Source organism: Callospermophilus lateralis, chromosome 20 (genome assembly GCF_048772815.1).
Source record: "Callospermophilus lateralis isolate mCalLat2 chromosome 20, mCalLat2.hap1, whole genome shotgun sequence".
In the NCBI taxonomy this organism is placed as follows: domain Eukaryota; kingdom Metazoa; phylum Chordata; class Mammalia; order Rodentia; family Sciuridae; genus Callospermophilus; species Callospermophilus lateralis.
Window position 1 is genome coordinate 7731052 of NC_135324.1, and position 8830 is coordinate 7739881.

Consider the following 8830-nt stretch of genomic DNA (forward strand, 5'->3'; position numbering starts at 1 on the left):
AGAATGTGAGAATTTGGATCTGCTGATATGAGAATCAGGAGCCTCTGGTTGGGGTGGTATATCTCCTCTTTTCTGCAAAAGGCCCTGTTGTAGGCAGAAGAGGGGCCCTGTGCTCTCTGCTACAGCTTGCTCTCAGCCCAGCTGCAGATCTGACTTTGATCCTTTAAACCCAACTCTCAACCCATATATTCTGGAAGTCCTATGGTCCCACACCTGCTTGGACACCTGAACAAAGTATTACAATTTAGGATTATTCAGGAACCTGGAAGAGATGTGGGCATTGCACCACAACATCACTCTAGCTCTGAGGTCATTCTTGCATCTTTTTGGAAGAAAAAATAGGGTCTATTCCAGATTGGAACTGTAGCGAGATCTGATTTCCCCAAACTTATTTATTGTGGTGCTGGGGCTTATTGAATGCATTCATTCATTCATTCTTCAAGCAGTTTTGCCTTAAGCCAAGCCCTGTGCTCGGTGCTGGAGACACCCCACAGAATCTTTCCCCTTGGAGAACTCATTTGTCTGGTAACTAACATTGGGGCTCTCTGATTGTCAAAGCTGCATCTTACTGGAGCTTCAGGATGACCACTCTCAGAGAAAACAGATATTCAAGGGCTTTCTCCAAGATTGTACATCCAGACAGTGGCAGAGCCAAAATTCACATTCTGGGTTTCTCATTCCAGATTGTATCCTTTCAATTGTCCCATGTTTCCTCCTATAATGATCGCAAAGGATAGATTATAGGGAAAAGACTGAGCCCCAGGCATAAGATGAGGCCATCCATTGTCATTAGCACCCCTGGGTTTGTTCTAACTGGGATTTTTAAATGAATCACATGCTCTTTTAACCATTCACAAATTAATGAAATAAACATTGGACTGGGAACTAGTGTGGATTGAGTCCTGAGCTGAGATACAGCAACAACTAAGACAGGAAGGGTCTCTGCCCTCACACAGGTGAGGTGGCCACAGCCTGATGTGTCTGAGAGAGAGTTAGGTCAGTGTGGCTGGTGGGTAATGAGAGTCAGGGAGAATGACCTGAGGTGTCCAGGAGGAGTTAAGCAGGGCTGGATCTCTGGATCCTATAAGCTACGCTCAAGAGCTGAAACTCATTCTGAGAAAAATTGTATTTTCTACATCAGTGTTTTGTAACTGGAACATATCATGAGCCACATAAGCTATTCAAAACTTTCCAGTAGCCACATTTTTAAAAAAGCCAACAGGTGAACTATTCATAGAGTATTTATTTAACCCAGTTTAACCAAATGCAGTCATTTCTACTGGTGATTGATATAAGAAATTGCTGAGATGTTTTACCTTCTTTCTTTCTTTGAAATTTGGCATCTTCATTCAAATCTTCCACATCACAAATGCTCAATAGCCACATGTGACTAATGGCTCTTGTACTAGACAAGGCATTATATAGAAGTCATACAGCCGAATGACAACATCTAACTTATTTTGTAACACATGGCAAAGACACTAGGAGTTGTTGGTGGAAACCTGGCAGGTGACAGCAGGTGGAAAAATTGAGGGCTGGGAACTAATATACATAGGTCCACTGTGTGTTTCCAACAGTGCACTGGGAGGGACAAATCATTTGTCCCAAGTCACTAGAAAGAGGCAGAACAAGAGCTTGAACCCAGATCTTTTAGTGTTGTTCCAGATACTTTCATAAGTCCCCAATAATCATGGTTCACAATGATGTCTTTGTTACAATATAGTGACCATGACCCAAGTTGTTTTAATGTGCCAGGGAGTTACTTCTATCTGATTAGGATTTGTTCTTACATATAGTATTCATTAAAAACACCTAACACTTAAGGGTAGATAGATATAAGTAATCCATGGACCATCTAGTATATTTCAATTAACTGATATAAATATACATGAGCTGCACAATACACTTTATTCTGAATCAGCTCGAACCATATGTAACTGAATTTTTCACAGTTCAAGTTTTTATGTTTGTTTCTTTTCTTCCCCCCCCCCACCCTCACAGGAACTTTAATTTTCAAATAACTTGTCTAATTTCCCCCAGACTTTTGATAGCCTCCTAGATCTGGAAAGCCTTTGCCTATAATACCAAAACATCTGGATAAAAACAAAACATGATCATTGCCCAGGTCTGCCTTCTAGTCTTTGACAGGGTCAGGGAAAGACACAAAGAGAATCTGCCTGTTATAAAATAAACAGTGGATTAGGAGTTGGAGCCCTGCATTTGGATCCCAGTTCTGCTAAAATTGATGTGGCGGCCCATCAACTTGCAACTTCAGGCGCCATATTTATTTCTCCCTCTTCTTCCCTGTTGGGCTGGGCAGGGTTTTGTGCTTCTTGCATTCATTTCCTACCTACAGCCACAGCTCCCACTGGTCTGGTGACAGCTCTGCTCTTTGACCCCTTCAGATCTCTACTATTGCTGGTCCCAGCTGCCTCCCTCTTCCTTAAGGGTTCTTTGAACCCTATTTTCCCATTTATGAACAACTCCTTTATTTTCTCCCCTTCAGTGATTCCAGCAAGGATACTGACTTGTGCCAATGATCCTACTGTGGCATCTGCTAGCCAATCGAGGTACAGCTTGCCCTGTGTGCTTCTTTTATATTTCCTGTGTCTGTTGGTAGATGAATTAATTAAATTTTTTTTTGAGGGAGGGCTTGGCAATTAATTAGAATGGAAAAAACCAGTTAGAGGTGCTGGGAAGGCAAGAGGGAAATTTGAAAGCCTTCTCCTGGGCTGGACTGCTGGCTACTGTTGGGTCAGGATGAGACTGTGGATTTCTTCTTTTGCCACCAACAATGATTTTGGCACTTAAGCCCTTTGAGCCTTCGTTTCTTCATCTTTAAAATGGAGTTCATTCTAATAGAGGAACCTCCCTTAAAGTTACATGAAGAACTTAAGAGATGCAGTTAGCCCTCACCCCCTCTTCCCCAGTTATTTTCATGGGTCATAGAAAGTGGCACCAGGGCTTATCTTATTGGGCCATAGGGTAATGGGTGGTCAAATCCTTGCAAAGAGTTTCCTTCTTTCTCCTTTGTACTTTTCCCTCAGGAGAAATAATGTCACCTTGGATTGTCAGATTCCTCATGCTCAGGAGTGCCTGCACATAGAAACGATGTATAAGTTGAGGGTGTAAGAAAAAAATATTGCTATTAAAACATTGACAAAAAGAATTGCCAGGCTGGGGCTGTAGCTCTGTGGTAGCACATTCACCTAGCATACGTGGGGCACTGGGTTCGCTACTCAGCACCACATAAAAATAAATAAAATAAAGGTATTATGTTCATCTACAACTAAAAAAATATTTAAAAAAGAAATTGCCACTGAAAGAAAGGGGTCTATTATGAGAACTGAATGTGGGGTTGTAGGTGGAGTATCTTTGACCACTTATCAGTTTCTTTCTTTCTTTTCTTTTTTTTTTTTTTTTGGTACCAGGGATTGAACTCAGGGGCACCCAACCACTGAGTCACATCCTGAGCCCTCTTTTGTATTTTATTTAGAGACAGGGTCTCACTGAATTGCTTAGTGCTTCGCCATTGCTGGGGCTGGCTTTGAACTAGCGATCCTCTTGCCTCAGCCTCCTGAGATGCTGAGATACAGTGTCCCACCACGCCCAGCTCACTTTTCAATCAAAATACCTGAGAAGAGGTAACTTATAAAGAAGGGAGTTCATTTGGCTCATGATTCTGGGAAGCTGGAAATTCTAGAAACGTGGTTCTGGCATCTGCTTGGCATCTGGTGAGGGCCTTCTTAACTACAACATAACGTGGAAGAAGGCATCCCATAGCAAGAGAGCAAGTATGCGAGTTTTGGTCTCTTTTCTTCTTATAAAACCATTAATGTTATCAAGGAGCTCTAACCTCCCAATCTTATTTATTCCTGATTTCTTCTCAAAGGCCCCTGACCTCCAAATACCATCAACATATGAATTGGGGCATTAAATGTGCACATGTGAACTTTTGGGAGACATATCCAAGTCATAGCACGTGGTTTAAGCTGCCATGGCCTTGTCACATGCATGAAGGTTGGGGGAACCAGCTAATATTAATCTAGCCTTGATTCTTTGAAGATTAAGCTTGAGTCTGAGACACTGGGAAATCCAGAGCAATTTCTGCTCTGGACCCTCTCACTGAACTTGTGTCACTGTAGTTTGCTGACATCTGTGGAGTTTGTAGCCAAGATGTAGCACAGTACTTGGGAGTGAGGTGTTGGTATGACTCACTGAGGGGAAAGCATATTGAATAGGATTAAAAGGCCAGAGTGCAATTCCAAATTCCAGACCTAAGAATCATTTTGTTCCTTGGGGGAAGGGAGGGTTGTGGAGGGTGGAGTAGCTTGGAGGCGGCTGTCTCAGGGACTTACAGTGGCCTGTCAGAGCAGACTGCCTTTCTGATTGAAGCCACACACACTCAGCCTGATTGGTACCCACTGTCATTTCTGAGCTGACACCCACATAGCTTTCCCAGACTCTGTCTGCACAGAATTTCACGGAGTCTTCCTGTGGCCTTCCTGAGGTTGGAGGTCATCTCATCCCCATCTTCCTGAGCCCTGGAAACGTTGAGTAATTTCCCCCCAAGACGACGTAGTTGGGTTTAGAGTCTGAATTTGAACTCATGGGTGTCTAACTCCAAAGTTAACACTAATTAGAAACTACAAAGCAACTACTAAGATACCAGCCATCACTTCTTGGGTGTTGGCCATGCGCCAAGCAGCTCTGTGCTGCAGGGCCTGGAACCTTGGCACAGAAATGCAAATCATTTCATCTCACTTAACACCTATGGACTAATTGTACCTGAACCTCAACAACCTAATTATGGGGACTATTTAGAACAACATTCCATTTTAGAATAATGTTCTATACACCAGATAATGGGGGATGCCACCTGTCCAACCTACCAGGGAATCTCCAATTAGTGAAGGATTGTAGCCCTCTGATTCCCAGGAGAACTTCAGAGACAGACAAGCGATAAAAATCACTATAGTTAAAGGCTTCATTAGCATTTTCCCCATTATAACATTTTCCATCCTGTTGGCCATGTTGGCATTTTAATATTCCAAAGCCTTCTGGAACTCTGTTACCTGGTAACATCTCCCCATAGAATATCAAAGTTACAATTCTCTGGGGAAAAAAACAAAAAATATAGCTGATGAAGATGCTTCCACATGTTTTACCAATGGGGACAAAGGTACCATATGTGAACTTCCTTCAGATCAAAATGTCTGAGGTCCCATCTGTGAGCTGGCCTCATCTGTGATTTGGAAGCATTTCCACTGTTTGGGTCCAGGCCAAAATTAGACTCGGTTGTAAAGGAGGGATATCAGGCTGGATCAGTTTCCTTCTAGGATCTGACCTATTTCCTTGGGACCTTGCCTATGCTACAGTCTTGTTATTCCTTTTCTAGCCATTGAAACTGATCTGTCCTACATACTGGTCTCTCCATGTTCTCCCCAACCTTCCCCTTACTGGGTTTGACAGCCTGCTGTTGAGAAAAGAGAGTTTTCAGGTCAGGCTCTCTGAATCTGAGCCCTAATTCTACTGCTTATGGGCTATATGGACATGGGCTAGCTAACTTCTCTCGCAGATTGTTCGAGCCTTAAAATGGGAATGAGTCTCATCTCAAGAGGACCTACCCAAGTGGCTTGAGGGAATTGTGTGCTAAGTATGCTACCCATTGCTTGGCACATGGTAGCTTTTGGAGTTTTCTTCCTCTTCTAAGATCCCCTTTCCTTCTAATGTCTACTCCGTTTTTGCTTATTTATCAAAATAGATTCAGAATGCCAGGCATGGTGGTACATGCCTATAATCCCAGTGACTTAGGAGCCTGAGACAGAAGGATCACAAATTTGAGGCTAGCCCCAGCAACTTAGCAAGTTCCTAAGCAACTTAGCAAGACCATCTCAAAATTTAAAAATGAAAAGGGTTGGAATGCAGCTGAGAGGTTAAGCACCCCTGGTACAAAAAAAAAAAAAAAAAAAAAGTGTAGGTTCAGAATAAAGATTCCCCATATTCCTGCCTTTCCCCCCAGGAAGACGAATCTGTCACATTGAACTGATTCTACAAAACCATTCTACATGCATGCCTGTAACAGATGGTGACTGGATGCAGGCAGGGCTAGACGCTCTCAGATGATTAGAGAGCTGGACAGAACCTTGAAGGCATCCCACCTGCCATCTCCATGGTACCCAGATAGGACATATTGCCCTCTGCTTGGATGTTTTCTGTGTTAAAGAGCTCATTCTCCCACCAGACAGTTCTGAGGATTTGGGGGACAGCCCTTATTATTAGAAAGTTCTTCTTCAGCTTGGCCTGCTTTCTGCCTTCCCAGAGCTGTCACTCATCTGTCCTTTTCCACCCTTGGGAATTTATTTGAAGGACTCTCCCTTTGTCACATGATGACAGTTAATCTATTAGCAAACTATGATCATATGTCCAACCCCTCTTCCTCTTTCTTCCAGTGTTAGGAACTATTTTTTTCTACCTAAGTAGAATTCCAGTTTAGTATTTCACTTTGTTAGCAGCGTTTCTCCTCTCCTATCTTGGTGGGACTGGTACAAACTGTAGACTCAGACCTCAGTTTACCTGTCTATAAAATGGAGATGATACTGCCCTTCACATAGATCATCATGCAGATATATAAAGCATGCAGTGTAGTGCCAAGCACAGGAAAGGTGTTTAATTACCTACACAGATATTTTGGAGGAAGATAGGATAGTCAGCCTACTGTCCAGTGGCCTTTGTAAGCATGTGAGTTCAAGATAGTTTGTAGACACAGTTCAGTGTCCCCTGGCTAGCCATGCACATCCTCAGAGGCCCTCTGAGAAGCCACTGGAATGCCCAGACTGCCATGGGCAGGGTTCCAGCGTCTCTGAAAGATGAGTGTGTCCATGGCCAGCCGATGAACAAGGTATGAAGACACCAAATCCCCCTGATGAGGTCCAGCGATGCCTCTCTGCTGATGAGCCTTTCTGGAAAGACTGGATGAGTTCACCCAGCAGAAAGGAGTGGGTGGGGGGCAGGGGGGGGACTTCAGGGAAGATTCTTAGTTATCAGAAATTAGGTAGTAAAAGCTCTGGGCCTTCCTGTCCATGTCCCCAGTTGTTGTGACAGCCCAAGATGCACAGCCTGGCAATGATGTCATCGGACACGAATAGACCTGCTGAGGCCAGATGGTGCCAAGTAGATCCTGGCTTGCGGTGGATAGTGGGAGGGACGTGCCGTTTGAGAGCCACGTGAGTGTAGAGTGTGGAATGATTTCCAGTAGGGACTTATCACCTATCCAGTCACTAGTAGAAAAATAAAAAGAATCTGACTCTTTAGAATATTAAAAAAAAAAGTTATATCTTCGCCAAAGAGCTTGTTCTTTTCCACTGAACACGCGGTACTTGGTAGTCTTACCTTTTTCAATTCCTTTCATGTCCAGTTGGAAGTAGATGACCAATGTCAATCACTTAGTTCATTCATTCATTCATTAAAATGTTCAGCTGGACATTTGGTCAGTCATTTGCTCTGGGAGTCTGTCATTCCATTGGTCTGTTGGTCTGTCAGTCACTCAGTCAATATTCCTTGTCTGTGTCTTTCTGTATATCTGCTGAGCATTGGACAGACAGGAGTGAAAAATGGCATATGTAGAGAATCCCCTCTCCTGAGGAAGATGGGCGTTAAATGAGCAATTATAACAAAAGATGATGAATGGGAGGTTTTGTGATAGGAAAAATATGGCCTTCTGGCAAAAGAAGTTCTATGTGGCTGAAGATTACCATTTTCTCTTACCAAAGCCTTCAGATTCCAGTGGCTTAGCTTCTAGGGGGTCTAAATAAATAACTCTAAACAGTCCTCCATTAGAAAGACTAAGGGCTGACATCTGTGGGGCTCTTGCCATGTGGCCAGGCACTGAGCCAGGCCCTTTACAAAGATAGTTACACTTAATCCTCCTGATAATCCCCTGAGTTAGGGCCTCTAAGTATCCCCATTTTACAGATGAGGAGCTTGAAGCTCCAAGAGGGTGAGCAAACTGTCCATCATCACACAGAGCCAATCACCACAGCTGGGAATAGAGCCCTGGTCAGTCTGATTCCAGAGCTCATGGTAATAAACATGGATGCTTCCCCTCCCATTTGCAGGATCTGGAAAAGCTTGACCAAAATGGCTAAGAACTCAGGGCAGTTATTGTCTTAGAACCTTCCTAGTTTGGTGACTTTTTTTTGTTGTTCATTTTTGATCCTGCAGATGGTCCACAGGTGTGCTCTGCCACTAAGCTGCAACCCCAGTCCTTTTTTATTTATTTTTTATTTTGAGAGAAGGTCTTACCAAGTTGCCAAGGCTGGCCTCTAACTTGGGATCCTCCTGCCTCAGCCTCCTGGATTTGTTGGGATTACAGGCAGGTGCCACCATGCCTGGCTTCGACCTTCCAGGTTTAGTCCCAAAGAGCCAAGAGTCCTGCAGTGAGACTCAGAGCCTCTGAGAACAAGAGCAAGAACTTGGAGTTGCCAGGTCAGAGAGCATTTGGGGGAAAGCTATACTCTGCCTCCCAGAAGGCATGAGAAAGCATTGCGGGAAGTTACTTGTGACAGTAGAAAGACTTCAGGCAATCCCACTGTGAAATGAGTCAGTCTCATGCTCACGTGAATATTTTGGATGTAGCTAGAATAATATAAACCAACTTAGAAAGCCTCAAGTCCACATGACATCTTTATTTGGTTGTAAAGCCATCCGTGACACATGTTCTCTTTCCTTTTCAATCATAAAAAAAATGAAAATTAAAAAAAAATAAAGTGAGTCAGTCAGTCATTTTTATAAAAATAGATACTCTATTTCAAAAGAAAATTAATTGTGT